Consider the following 15,888-nt stretch of genomic DNA (forward strand, 5'->3'; position numbering starts at 1 on the left):
CAAACAGATTACATGCTCCCTCTATCTAGAAATTTCCATTTCCTCATATCTGGTGACAAAAGCATGAAGTCAGTCAGGCAACAGACCCAAACAACAACACCGACACCAGACAGGACTCGCTGTTCAAGAACAAGCAGAGGTTTAAGCTCCGTTTCACATCTACGAGCCATCGATGGAAAAAATAAATAAATAACAACCATAATAATAATAATAATCCTCATTTTTTATACGTAGAAATGTGTGCTTGTAATGCTTGTGATGCTGTTACAAACCTCCACCCTCTTACTGGTGGAGCGAGGACAGAAAAATAATATTTAAAAAAGGAAATTAAGACAAAGAACTGCGCGTTGGTCCACCGAGACGCTACAAAGGCCGGCGATCCATAATGTGGCTTGCTGACTATTTATAGTCACGCTTTACATTTTTCACCTTCAGATTTTTATAGCCTCATGATTATTTCACTGCAGAAGTAAAGAGCACAGCACGGTTAGCCGCGCTTCATGTGAGGCCTAATCTGATTTATTTCCCCACGATCCAGCGCTCTGCTTTACACGTACAATCCACCTACTGCAGCCTCTACATAACACACTTTCATCCCACCTCCATGACCCAGTAATCCCATTAACGACGCGGGACTCTCCTCCGTCTTCCTGTTTGTTTGTGCGTCTCCCAGCGCACGCACACCTGTGCGTTTGTATACCCGCGCATCTCGTTTTCATTTTCCACCACTGTCTAAAGATGTTCACCATTGAGGAAAGAGCTCAAGCACAAGCAGGTGTCAGCCACTCTCCTCCTCTTTATCCATGTCCCTTGCTCTTCTCCTCCTCCCCACCTCCTCCCCTTCGTGCTCCGTCGCTCCTGTGTGCTTTGGACACGAGTTGGCACGCGGCTAAAAGCCCAGGCCACCTCTCTGCTCCATTGTCCTACCCACTCTACAGCGGTACTGACGGCGAGGGACCCTTTGTTGCCAGTCTGTCACTTCAGCAGGTGCCTTACAGTAAGAGGCAGGAGGCAGCCAGCCATCCAGCCTGCACGGCTTCGTTAGCACAGAGCACCGTTTGATGTGCTCATTTCATCAGCCGGAGACGGCAGCCGAGGAGGATGCTAATAATCACTTGAAAAACAAATACATTCCACTCAGGCTTGTAAAAGATAAACTCCAATTTCAATGATAAAAGGAGAATGACAGACATTCATGCTACCAACAGAAAAAGAAACTGCCCCCCCCCATGCTAAAGTAAAACCAATTCGTACTGTCAATCACTGAGAATAAACAAGGTATATTGACAAATTGCTGACTGTGTAAAGAAAGACAAAACCGTGTGGGCAAAGTATGCAAAAACAGAGCTGCATTTAAGACAGCTGTGTGATCCCTCAGAACCAGCTCAGTGTGTCAGGGAGCAGGCTGTGTGAAGGAGAGAACCCCCCAGGCGTTCAGCACAGGGGACCCTGGGGGTTTAGGCGCACGCTCACTACATTCACAGCCTTTCAAAACGCTGCACCACCATCACACCTCAGTTAAAATCACTTAGAAACTGAATGCATAACGTGTGAAAGGAAATCAAGAGATTTCATTTAGACTGGTTTGTCTATCTTCAGACTGCGTTTCCCCTCGTATCACTGCATCAACAACGGTCTAATTATGGGTATATTTCCAAGTGTAACTGGTAAACAATTGGAGAATTATAACTTTTTGAGTACCGTTTAAAGTTAAAAACACTCACGTAGCCGGATCGGAGCCAATAGAAATCGTTATCCGTTTGAGAGCACGCATATTTTAGAACGCGGCTCTTTACCACCAGGAAGTTACGCCGTGTTTTTTAACGTCGCCTCGACTGCTGAGTTACTGTGTGACTCTGGATCTGAACTAAAATGCAAAAGTCTCACAGAGTGACCAGAGGAAAGTAAAATGACCGTGTTTCCTCAAAGGAGTCAGAAATAAATGTCTAAATAAAATGTCTCACAGTTTAGTTTCCATTCGTGTGATTTACACAGCAGGTTAACATGTGACTTGGGTCACCGCAGGGGGCGGGGCTGTGCACGTATCAAAACTTATGTAACACAACATCAAGATTTGTTTTTATAAGCGACACTGACTAATCTGAATACCCATTAACTTTTTAAATTTGCATATCAAGCCTGACTCCATAATCTCAGAGATCTCACATGTATATTATTAGAAATGCAAAAAGCATTTAATCCATGAAACAATGGATGGAGGACAGATTTGTCTTTGTCGCCGTTACTGTTTTTAAAAGCACACCCTCACTTCATGTGCACCAAAATATCCACACCCAGAGTTGCAGACCGCAGTAAGGTGAAGATCCCAAGGCTTTAGGCTGCATTAGTCCCTTGTGGCAACAACTCCTGGTCTTTCACAATGAAGAACAGAGCATTGCGCAGCCGAGCAGAGCTTCCTGCCCTCCAGGACCAACGAGGGCTTTGTTTGTTAGCCATGTCACTGACTGACCACCAAATTAGCTGCATCACCTCTGGCACCAGGATATTGGATGCGACATTCTGTTCCACGGGGCTGTGGCTGTGTTTGTCTGCGAGACCACGGGGCCAACATTAAAAAATAAAGAAATGAAAACACAACGGGGGCAAACGAGGGACTTTCACATTTAAAAAAATAAAAATTAAACAAGGGAATACCGTGCTAACTACTGCTATGTGCTAAATAAGAATCGATGGGACCAATTACTCAGGATTATGTGTTTATCAGTTCCTTTTAGTGCAGCCTGCATTAACAAATAAAACTCACGCCAATGGAAACTGCACAACTTTATCAAATAAAGGCATTTTCTCCTCCTTTGTTAAACAGCTTAAACCCTGCTTAGGCCCATCTCATTTGTTTTTTGAGTCGAAGATGATCACAATCAATAGAACTGGCAAATATACTGGTTTTAATAAAATACCAGTATCTAGTTTTGACAGAGTCGAGTGTTCCTCGCGGAAGCTGTGTTTCCTTTGGCCGAAGCTCTTAATCAAGCACAACACGAGAAACAGCAACGTAATAAGAAGCTTCTTTCAGGCAGCGGGAGTAGACGTGGACGGTTAATCACGCTTTATGTTCATTACACTTTCGGCTTCTAGCAATTACAATAAAACAGCTGAAACAGTCCTATCCCTTAATCCATTTTACAAAGATGCAGTTCGGTTCAGCATCAGTGAGCAGCGGCCCTAAATCATATTTAACGTGTCTGAGCAGCCATGTGACCAAATAATAAAATGATTTTTACCTTTTAGTCTGCCACTGTCTGGTTCTTAGATGACAAGCCACGACTCTCTGTGAGCTGGAGATGGGGGCTGTCATCGTTTTCCTAAGAACTAAACTTTAGCAGAAAACATCTGGAGTCCACTTTGCCCATCATACAAAAACCAGCAGCCTCTCTTATTCCCTCAACGCAGGCTTTTTCCCTTTCACTTGCATAGTTTGATGCAGTTACCCTGTGTAAGCAAAGAAGTTTGTCTAAGAGGAAATGACAAGCACAAGATGTCCAAATCATTAGTAATGTGAGAGGAGCAGTTCCCAGGCATGTCTCATTACATAGCTGACTGCTAAGAGCTCATGTTTGGGACTTTTCTGGGCCCAGGCCTTCTTCCATGCTCTGCACCAGCATCTGTTCTCCACAGTTTGTAATGGAAACATCTAAGACCCTGAACCCACAACAACCTTTACTCAATCCTGGCGCTCGATGAGGAAAGAAAGAGACACACAAACAAACTGTGGTTCACTCAACACATTAATGTCATAAACGTAATCTCGTGCAAACATACGCAGAAAAAAAAGAATGAATATGAAGCTGGAAGCCTACACCGAGCACGCAGTAACAGTGGGCCCAAGGAAACACGGCTCCACAAAAATCAAGCCTTGGTCTGGCTGCGGTTCAGCCCGCTGTGGCTTCTGCGGTGGCTTCTGCAATCTTTAACCAGATCCAGAGCGCTGCTCCTCAATCAGAGGTCAAATACTGCTCTGTTGCTTCACCAGCCATTCACCATTGACCTAGGTTTTAAATATAGGTTTTAAATATAGTTTAAATCTATCTCATCCCTGCCCCTCGGGCCACCATATAGCCCGACGGGCTGGGCTGAGATAGATTTTGGTCGCCCGACCGGAGATATCGCTAGCCCCGGGACGTCCGGCTAGCGATTTTGCGAGCCCTGTTTCATTTCTCTCCTCACAACTTCTCCATTACATGCAAGTATTTCAGGGAAGACATGTACAGTATGTTCTGTCCTTTTTTAATGCAGCAATGCAATCAAGTAAAACAAGCCTGGTAACGCCATTTGACCCATGTTGTGAGCAGGCTGCAGTACACCGACTGTAGTTGGCAAAAACTCCCAATTTTGGTCCCGATATCATATAAAAACATAAACTTGCACATGAGAATAAAACATGCACAGAAGCATAACTACACACACAAACATTTCAATGTTTATTTTTATTCCTCAGGCACTCGTCCTTCTTTGCATGAGCGCATTACCTGGCACGCCGACAGAGCATCGCTGTATGTGAGTATGTGTAAGGATCTGACGATCGGAGAATACCGTTACCCCTAAGGGGTCGCACCTCTCTCCGTTCTCGCCCTCCTCCCTTATGCCTCCTCTCTAGTCTGTGCCTGAAGGGATTTCCCTTTTCAGTTCATGAGAGATGTCAGACCTGTTCCACCATCCCTCACACGGAGGCTGGACTGTGCCCTATATTTACCCAGCATCTGTAAAACTCCACAAATCAGCCTCATTTCTAGAAATCAAAGCCAAGCGGAGCTTAACAGAATGACAGCTGAATCAAAATGCCCTCGACTCATCTTCATGCAACAAATGTACCCGATTACTTTTCACACCGAGCGTCACATGCAGGAGTTATGAACTGTTGCACACGATACCACTGTGTGGAGATTAAATTAGGAATTCCTGTTGTTGTGTTTCATTTATAAGAATTGTTTGGGATTCCACTCAACATTAATTACTAGCCAGTAGAGCTGTGTCCCATCACACTGCAACATAAATATATGTAATGTGATCTTTAACATTTCTAAAACTGAGCGCATGTGCGTATTCTGGGATTATTTGATGAGCATCACCTCGTGGTCCTGTCCAGGATGACAGTTACACAAAGGCTGACAAAGGTCACTTTATTCTAACATTTCAAATTATTATCAAATTTACTGTGAGTGCTTTCATTCATGTATGTTAACTGCACAAACACAACCACAGGCATACAGCTCCAGGTCTGGAGGTCTTTCAGACATCACTCTGGTCACTTTAACATTAGATTGGATCAGGATCTTGAGCTTTATTGTGAAAGGTTTATGTGGATGCTTTTACCGTCGTTGTTGCTAATGACAACGCATAAAAACAGGCGCTTGTCCGTCCGTAGTGTGGTGATATTAAATATAAGAGAAAGAGAGAACTTTAATGAATTAATATAACCGCTACAGTGACCATCAAAACCATAAAAAAATATTGCCATAAACAGTTTATTTTGCGACACCACGAAACAAACGATAGAGTAAAATGAAACGATAGATGTTTTTTTTATATCGTCATCCGATATATATCGTTATATCGAACAGCCCTACTATAAGGCGCACTGAAAAACCTTTAATTTTCTCAAAAATCGACAGTGTGCCTTATGTATGAATTCTGGTTGTGCTTACTGACCTCGACCCGGATGAACACTAACTTTTTTCCACTCGATAAAAGTTAACGTGAAGGTTCCTGATGGTTAGAGACAAATGCAATCGCATGGCAGGATGCTGTAAACGGACCAAACTTCAGTCAGGAGAACAACTGAGATAATCCATCCACAATACCAGGTTAGCTTAATGCACCTTATGGTCCGAAAAATACAGTAGATAAAAGATGGGTGCGACATCTGGGCTGCTAATGCAATCAAGCTTTGTTAGCAAGTTAAAAGTATAAATTGCGTAGGTGTTTAGCAGACCTGGCACAATCTTTCACTCTTTTGCATGTAGTATATCTGATACTTTACCAAAGTCAGGTTTATTTATACCAGAATAGAGTTGACAATATTCCGAAAATGAAAATGTCAGTTACCGATATTTGCATAGAAAGACTGAAGCAAAAGGGGAAAAAAAGGAGAGATGGAAAGAGAGAAGATCCCCAACAGGGGTTGAAAGCAGCTAAATCAGATAGGTCTTTCCTGCCTCTTTCTTTCACACATTACAATATTAATATTAATGAGACTTCCTGTTTTTCCCACCTGTTTTTTTTTCTCCCTCAGATGATTTGAACATAAAAAAACTTAAAAAGCGCAAATTCCAGGAGTTGCGTATCACAGTTTGACCTGGAGCCACACAGCAGACACCAACCATGACAGACTCGCTGTTCAAAGCACGCGGGAGCTGCTTTCATCAGGGTATCCTGGTGGGGTTTTTTTACAGTTTGACACCACCAGCCCATGCCATCTGCCTTTTTCTAAAATCACAACTTCAAGATGAGCTTTCTGCTTGTGTGTTGTTTTAAGGTGGGCTTCACAACCAAGGCCCAGCGTCACGCAAGCTTTTCCTGCTTTGCTGCTTGCTGGCTGCTGTTTACAGCCAAGCCTCGCAGTGTGGTGCAATGTTAAATATTCACTGTTAAACTGTCAAGCCAGAACTGCTTGGGAACCCAGCCAAGCACTCACAGTTCAGCAGCATCGGATTCTCCTCTTCTTCAAACATAACCAAACCAAATCAATCACTCTGTTTGCAGCCAAACCAAAAATCAGATCACGTTACCTCCCTCCTCCTGCCACACGCCTACTTCCTGATAGCCTCGGCCTACAGGGACCACTTTATTCAACCTTTTCCTTCATTTATAAGTAAACACATATTCTTTATCATAAATACTAAACACATATACATTAACACTCATCATTTGTACTTTAAAGACCCCGTACTCTAGGCCCGAGTAAGCCTCTGCTGTCTCCCGACGTCTGCCATCAGACATCTGTAAAATATTTTATTTGATGCCCCAATACCACACTGGCAAAGGTCTCTCATCCTTGACTTGGCAGGACTTCTGACAGAGCCAGCCGGCAGTGCCACGCAGGCCTAACTCCTGCTGCTACAGCTTCCTGCTGCTCTGGGGGAGTCAGGCTGCGAGCCTCTCAGGCTGCGAGCCTCCTAGACTGTGGGCCAGACAGGGCAGGAAGGAGGAGACTGAGGCGAGGCCCCAGGTAGAAAGGACTCCCAGGAGAGGTAAAGCAAGAACAAGAGGACAGAGTTGAGACATTTCCAGTTAAGATGTGTAGCACTGCTGGCTTAATCAGTCTGTTAAAGTGACAACATCCTGATAGAGGTTAGCTTTACTCAGACATGCCTGCTTTTTGAGGGGAAGATAAACAGATAGGACTTGTTGTGGTTTAACAACCCTCATGAAGTGAAACCACCATGCTTTTAAATGTGTACTTCTCGCCGTCATTAAGAGCAGGGTCTCTGTGTGTGCATGCACTCAGACCGATCATGTCTGAATGTGCGCCTGAGTCGATTGTCTGCACCAAGTCAGACCCGCTAACATTTGTCAACATGGCACACGTCTGACAGCACGCCGCTACACAGGGGCACGTCAAACATTGTAACTTTGTATCTTTCCTGTATCTCGAGTTGCTCAACAAACTCAAAGCCACAGTTGTTTTGAAGCATGCCATAAAAACTCTTTGAGCAAGAAAATAAACTGTCTTGGCGCAAAAACTCACTTCCAGACTTTGTCTCACGGTCTCACTCTGCCCAGATTAATCTCACTGAAGCCACAAAACTGCTCCTTTATAAAAAAATTACCTTGACTTTGACCAACCGAACACCAGTATTAAGTAGGGGTGCAACGATACTCGTATCGGTATTGAACCGTTCGATACAGTGCTTTCGGTTCGGTACGCATATGTATGAACAATACAAATTTTTTATTTATTTTATCAACTTTTCTTCTGACGATGCTGTCTGTGTTGAGAGCTCAGTGGATCTGCGTTCGACTACTCCGCCTAGGCTGCACTGTCGAGCGCAGATCCACTGAGCGCAGCGCAAGCTAGCAAGACAGAAGCTAAGCTCTTTGCAACATGGCAAATTGAACCTCCCCCACCCTCATTCAGATCTGGCCTTTGGAACTATTTTGGTCTTTATGTGAAGCATGACCCTGATGGACAAAAGTAAAACAGTATGTTGGATGTGCCATGCAATGCTCAATTACATGGGTGGGAACTAGTGTGTTAGCGCAGTTAGCTCGTTAACGTGTTGGCCGTCCAGCCCCACGCACGGGGCGATCCGCGGTAGCTCGTTAACGGAGATTTGCCGTGTTGTGGCGTTAACGTCATTTCAGATTAACGCTGACAGCACTAGTGGGAACACAACGAATATGACTGCACATTTACTCCGACATCATCCTAGTGCAAAGACAAAAACAACAAGCACGCATGCTACAAACTTTACCCGAGTCATTTAGACAGCCGTTAGCACAGGATTCTCCTTATGGGGACCTGATATGTTTAATATGCTGCTGAGAATATAGCCCAGAAGAAGCGTATAGTATAGCTTTTATTTTGAAAGAGCCATTTCTCTGTAATAAACTCTCTTTTCCAAAGATGAGGGATTCCTCAATCAGATAGATTTATTTTTTATTATTATTTTGTTGTTTCAGCAACATTAAATTTAAAAACTGTACTTTTGAGTTAAAATATATATTTATAATTTTAATAAATTACATATTAAGAAAGGCATGAACATTTTTTTGTATTGAAAAAATATCGAACCATGAATTTTGTGTATCGTTGCACCCCTAATATTAAGCTATGATTTGTTATCCATGCATTTATCACATGAGTCTCTCCTCACTGTGAGAGACTCATGTGATAAATGCATGGATAACAAATCCTCTCAAATGGTGTTATTAAAATAATAACTAGCAACAGGCTCAGAGTAAATACTATGAAAAGCCATCAAACCAACATGTTCGGACGCCCGCAACTTGATGAGGATTAACGGAAGAGGCTTAGGAGTCACAGAGGCCAAGGTCAGGGAGAGCGTCTGAAATGAGAAGCAGTAATATGGGACAAATCGAAGAAATGGGTGATGTGGAAGTGGAAAAAGAGTGAGACAAAGGGGATTGAGGGCAGTTTTGGCAGCAGGAGTTAAGAGGACCTTTTCATTACGACTCCTCTTCCTTCTCGATGCCCTCAGGCACTGACCACAGCCTCTAAGCCCCGAGCCAAACCGAGAGACCAGGGAGACCACAGAGGACTGCAGTGAGTCAGGGTACAAACACAGAGGGGGGGAGGAGGGGCAGAAGAAAGATGTCTCCCACATGTAAATGAAGCGTCGTGAAACGGATTCAAATAAAAGAGTATGGTTTTACCCTTTCTTCATTTTAGCTACGACCCAAGTGATTTATGTCACCTACCTATATTTATCTACACCTAATTATTACAAGTCTGTATTTTCAACATGTACCACCTGACCATGATAAAATAAGCATACATTACGTTACAAGTTGTAAATAATATAACAGCTTTATAGAAGTTTGTATACAACTCGGCTCATTAGAAATACAAGTGACACATTTCTAAAATAGGGCTGTGCGATATGACCAAAATCTCATATCAGACATTTATCGTCCCAACAACGATATATAATCGCAAATATTTTACATTTTCTGTAAATTCTGTCAAACTCTAACAACTCGACTTGCGTGAAGTGTTTTCAGCTGGGCGTCGTTACCTGGAGTCCAGTGTTACATAAGTTGAAACGGCTGCAATTTTCTTTCTGAGTATTTATTACAGGACGTGCTGCAGGGAAAAGCCTCTTCTAAGGTTTTTTTTTTTGCACCTGACGGCTGTTTTTTTGTTTCTCATACATAAACACTCTGCATACTATTTCATGTGACTCCGTTTATTTTGAAAAATCTCAACAGGATCTTGAGCTTTATTGTGAAAGGTTTATGTGGAAAATAAACAAGCGGACACGCGATGGTGTTACCGTCGTTGTTGCTAACAACAACGCATAAAACATATCCTTGTCCGTCCGTAGTGTGGTTATGTTAAATACAAGAGAGAAATTCTACGGTGACCATCAAAACGATGAAAAATTATTGACGTAAACAGTTTATTTTGCGACACCACGAAACAAATGACAGACGTTTTCATATCGTCATCCGATCTATATCGTTATATCCAACAGCCCTATCTCTGAGTGCAACGGGTCACAGCAATTTCCTTTTAGAAGATAGTCTTGCTGCTCTGAAGATATCATGGTAATGGGGTAGTATCAGCATTTGAATGGGGCATTTACTTCCTTTCTTTTGGAGCAGTGAACACAGTGCAAATCATCTATTTTATGGTTGATCACAACGACAAAAAAAAAAAAAAGTTCCCTAAAATGAATCCTGCAGTTTTATCTCTGACGTCACTAGAAATGGAAAAAAAACTAACTGTAAAAAAAGAACAAAGACTGCAAGAGAGAGCAAAAATGTCCCCAGATTTTCACACTAAAAAGGGGAAGGGTAAAACAGACAATCTGTCAAAACAAAATGCTCTAATACAAATTTCCTCTCTTCGGCAGCAAATCCCGTGTGAAACATTAAGGCTTATTTGTGGTGAGGTTGGAACAAATGCCCATAGCACACTCAGCATGGAACACACACAAAAATCCTCCTCTCTTTCTGTTCATAAGTGCAAATTCATTCTGCTTTTGTCTCATCTCATGACAAATGCATACTGTCACTGTCACTGATGTGCTGTTTACTGTGGCATATAGCATCTTGTAATTATTCTGTGAAAGTGAATTTGTATCCTGAGGGATTTGTATTTTTGTGTGTGGGTAATCAAAAGCGATAGAGAGGGAGAGGGGACGACTGCAGAGTGATCACCGATAAAAATCCGACGGAGCTGCTGGAGAACCATCTTTACAGCACAGTTCACAATATGCCGAGATGGCTTTGGTACTTCAGTCATACAATGACTTAACCTGCAGGCTAAGCCCTGATCAATAGTGGATTTTACAGGCCTATGCTTACAATTTGGGGGTATTGTAAAACAAATGAGTAATAATGCAATAATGCACTGTGTATGACTACTGTAATATATCTAGGTGTATAGATAACCAACTAATATACATTGTGAAAACACCTGTTCATCTACTTAATAGCTGCAGTACACTGCATGAGCAGCTAGTCTACCAACATCTAAACAGAGTGTTAAAATGCAAACGTGCTGTCAGTTACTGATCCTGCACAAATTACTTAATTTGGCAAAACTGTGCAAAACGAAAACGAGTGTACAGCGTGAGCCACGCTTATCTCCTACAGCAGCTTTATTAAAAAGCAATTTCCAAATCAAAACTGCTAACTGTGCTGAAATTATTCAGTCTTCATTTAAAGCTCTGTCTGCTGTGCACATGAACATTATTTTAAAACAGGTCTTGTTTAACTTTCTCAATGTACACTGAAAAAACCTTTGCATAATTGCACCATTTAGTTACTTAATTGCTTTAATAGAGCGATTATATAAAAACACAGTTCTTTCATAAAGGGTTTCAGAGACTGTTTAAAAAAAGAGAACAGCAAAGATGTGAATCAACCCTTCCTCTCATTTCAATGATACTCCACGGTCCTAGCATTAGCTGACCCACGGGCACTGAAAGCATTTCATAAACTTTGAATGAGGTCCTAGGTCAGTAATTTTGTGTTTGCATGTCTTTGTAGTGGGTTTCCCCCAGAGCATTACACAACCCAATGAGAAAAGGCATCAGTGCCACAGTGAAATTGAGAAGTTTCCCGTGACGTAAGGAGCTGCGAGGCATCCACCAAGGATATTTGAATACTTGAAACATCAGCGACCCCTGATAACAAAGAGGGGAGATGGATATGAAAAATATTGACGAGCCAGCAATTTAAGGAGTGTGAAGCTTGCTCACACATCCCACTCTCACTGCCAAAGAACCTATTTTAAACTCCAAGCCTGGAAATGAAAGACTCAATACTGAAATGCTCTTTTTTTAAAGAAATCTTAGCCATTATATTAGATTTCTATTTTTTTATGTGCAAATAATCTCAAAACCTGAACAACAGAGAAACCTATACAGTGATCTGCTACTTTTGCCAGGTTTTTTCTGCACAATGCTTGGCCAAGGTCTTTGACATCATGCAAAAGACAGCGTTTAATGTAGCTCGAAATGGCCTCGGGAAGCATCTTCCTTCAAATATGCTCTGTGAAAGCAAAGAAAAGAGCCAACATTTTTTCTGTTCTCTGTGAAAACCCAAAGGCAAGATGACTGTTAAAAGTGGTCAGATGACAAATGTCTCATCTGATCTTTAATCCAGGAGGGGGGGGCGGCTTCAGGGCTAAAACAGGAAACTCACACAAGATTGAGCTATTTGGTAAATTCCACTGTGCTAAATCACCGCTGCAGTGCTGCACATTTCTCCACACCGATGAATGGCATTTCAGTCCTCGCTCTGAAGGTCGTGCTGCTATCAGACAATGTGCATGTATGGGACCCCGGGCGCCATCAAATATCCATGTCTGTGCTTCTAAAACAAAACTTTTCTTCAATTTATGGCATCGTCAGTGTCTCTTACAATAAATAATGACTTAAATAATTTCTAATATGAACAATTTTCAGTTTCTACTGTAACACTTTTATTAAATCCAAACAACAGAACGGGGCTAAACAGCCGAGTTTTGCCAGAGCCTGTCAAAAGTAATCCACCTCTCATCAGCTCACGTTCAAAGTGGGATGTTACTGGCAGAAATCCCTCATCACAGAGACTGATGCAAACATTTGGCAGCCATTTTCTGATCATCCGGTTCATGACACATTCCTTGATAGTCAACTTCACAGAGCCAGCCAGTGTTCATCTCAATCACCTGATGACGCTGGCAGACTCGAGCCTGTTGTCTGACGATAATCGGATGTGGCAACAGAGAAGTGAGTAATAATTGGGTCAACAAGGTATGTCAGCTCCCACTAACTCTGGTTTGAATCATCTCTCTGCAGCGTAGCCAAACGTGATAGTACGACGCCTGAAATATTTGGCTGTGATAGGCAGCGACAGCAACGTGGCACGGGATACTGCTTTCAACCTACATCTGACCCCGAGATGATTAGGCTTAGCGGAGATGAAGCCGCCCACATACCTGTGCAGGGAAATCTGGTGGTATTTGTTTTGTTTGCTGTGCCTTTGGCTTGTATTCACTCCTTTTTCCCCCAACTTGTTTTTCTACTCATGCCATTATTATTATAATTTGTATTTTTAATATTATTACGTTCAAAATTAAAGATGAGAAATTACAAAGTTCCAACAAAACTGTGGACGCCATGAGTGTGTAAAGGTTTTGCAATAACTACTGTTACTCACAACAAAGGAAGTAAAACGAGAAAGGCCTGATCTCAGATTTATTTTTTATTTGAATAAATTACTTCTTTGTAACGACTAGCAGCTCTCTTCCAAATAAACCTCGTCTACCAAGTGTATAGTTTTATTGTGTTTGGCAGCGTGGAACAAAAAGACAGCTGGAAGCGCGTATGCCTTTCCCAAAAATTACTAAAAGGTTAAGAAACAAGTGTTTTGTAATACGCCTTTACATGTTTTGCTAGATTAAAAAAAAAGAAATTGCAGAGGTGGGTTTGTTTTTTGAACTTTCATATAATAATATATTTGCAATTTGTCTGACAACTACTTTGGCTTGAGTTTAATAACACAAGCCCACATATGACAACTAAAAGAAACTAAACTAAGGCAGATTCACTTCAAATTTTTCATTTTTTTATTGAATTTATAAAAAGAGCATTATTTTTCCCCTTATCAGTGATAATTGTAAGACAAATCAATTTAGATTTTGATCTATAAAACATCAGAACACATTGTTATTGAACGTGAGACCAACAGTCCAAACCTCAAAATTATTTACTTGACTTCATTTTTTTTTTCTATCAAAATGTCTCTTGGTTGTCACACATTAAAAAAAATTCCACCCAGGGGAAAATTACAGTATGGGCGTATGTAAACTACTGGGTTTACATTTACAGAGCATGGGTGCCAAGCAGAGGTTCATGAAAGGCACCCACTCCATATCCAACCCTTGGCCCCGCTGCAGTCATGTTCGTGGATGTTATACTACTCGACTAAGAATTCCTCCACAGCTGAGACTTCAAGTATAGTAAGCGACGTTGACAGACACGTAACACATTACTATTGACACATTATACAAAATAAGCCTTTGACATGAAAAATACCTTCACATCATAAACTACTGACAATCAAGGATGTAAAGAAACGCTGTAAAGACAGTCGTGTTCTTCTACATCACCGAGGCGGTGTGCGATTACTACTGTTTGAAAGCTGTTGTGTAGTACGTGTAACATGACTGTAACATTGTAGCAACAAGTGTCCACTGACAGGATTAGCCGCTTTAGCACTTTAGCACAAAGCCGTTTTGCGTACATTGTAATATAAACGTTACAAAGCAGCTGGAAGCGTTTGCTGACACCTTCGACTGTCCGGTTTTATAAAGATAAAGTCCGCAAAACGACATGCTAGGAAGCTAACAAGCTAGCCTAGCTAGCGAACTTCGAAAAACTTCTTCAAATGAGTGACAAACTTGTGTCTGAAGGGCAACTGGTGACTACTACGAACCTTTTCTGTCACTTTCCGAGGAAGTTAAAGCGCAAAGGGCAACAGCTTCCGAGGAGTTCATTAGCAGTAGTTGAGTTTCAAAAAGTTCACTTTCAGCTAACGCCGTGTCAGTTCTTACCAGGAAGTGGGAGACAGTTGCTAAGCTATTCCTTCTTCACGCTGAGGCTTTTTCCTGATGGTTATGGCGGTTATCTTTGTTTTGACTTTCCCTTTCTTTCCAAGGTCGCTGCGAGAAGTGGACTCGGTGGGCCTCTGTTCCTGCGTGGCACCGTGACTGAGCTGGAAAGTTGTCTCGCAGAGAGCGCCTGTGCCGCACAGCCAGGCGAGATGTGTACGTGTTTTCGGACAGACTCTCCACTACTAGGCCCCCCTCATCACCACAACGCTGACCCGTGTGACTGTAATGTAAACAACCCAGCATTCCCGGAGCGCAGGGGAGGGGCGAGTGTCAAAGAGTGAAGGGAAACTGTCAAATACCGCGAGATTCAAAGGAGCAGCTTCACCACCTCGCGCTGTCTTTACTTTGAATCGTGTTATTTACGGACAGAGGAGAAGTTTCCTGTTTCAACTTACGGTGCATTTACCGGTTCTTTCTCGAGCTTTTCACTTTTAATTGCTGCTGGGTTTTTCAAACGCACTTGTAGACAAGTGGCATCTGCTTATATTGTAGGAAAACAGGTATGTCTATAGCAGGCACCTCAAAAGCTGTGCAGCTCACACCCGAATAATTTAGATGGATAAATAGATTTACAGTTATCGCTCTGTGTTTAGTTTAAAGAAGTTGCATTACACCAAAAAGTTGCACCTTAGTGTTGCAAATTCCATCCACGTCTCCCGTTCACTTCTGTGGTTGAACAGAAGATGGTCCTAGCTTTCATAGGGCAAGATGGCCCACTTCAAGTGGGCCTGTTGTCCAAGCCTCCCGCGATTATCTCGACTTGGGTTTTTTTTTTTTTATGGCAATCTTTGCTCAGAATCGTTGCGTTTTTCTTCATACCGCCCACCACTGTCTAGGATGTCATTCTTAAGTTGCAACAAAACTAAAATATTTGGTATTCCAACTTTGCTCAGAATTTGCATGACAATCTGTTGAGGCAGTGTAAGAAGGTTTAAGTGTGTTCAGGCAGCCAGGTTGCGCTGAATCCACTGATCCACACGCATACTCTCGGCTATTTGCTCACAGTCTCGCTTGCCATCATTGCACGTGTGCACATGACACGCGCAGAGTCTGTAATTGGGAATATTAGGAGAATTTAT

General features: G+C 42.2%; 1 protein-coding gene across 2 annotated transcripts in view; it reads right to left on the bottom strand.

The window, feature by feature from the left end:
* Positions 1–15,071, bottom strand: part of nek7 (NIMA-related kinase 7) — a 63,021-nt gene extending 47,950 nt beyond the window's left edge. The window contains exon 1 of one of the 2 annotated variants that reach the window (XM_004553771.4): positions 14,750–15,071. The gene's annotated coding sequence lies outside the window, so the exon portion shown is untranslated. The other variant, XM_004553772.4, reaches the window with a different exon arrangement.
* Positions 15,072–15,888: the final 817 nt, after the last annotated feature.

This window comes from Maylandia zebra, linkage group LG17 (genome assembly GCF_041146795.1).
Source record: "Maylandia zebra isolate NMK-2024a linkage group LG17, Mzebra_GT3a, whole genome shotgun sequence".
Taxonomy (NCBI): Eukaryota; Metazoa; Chordata; class Actinopteri; order Cichliformes; family Cichlidae; genus Maylandia; species Maylandia zebra.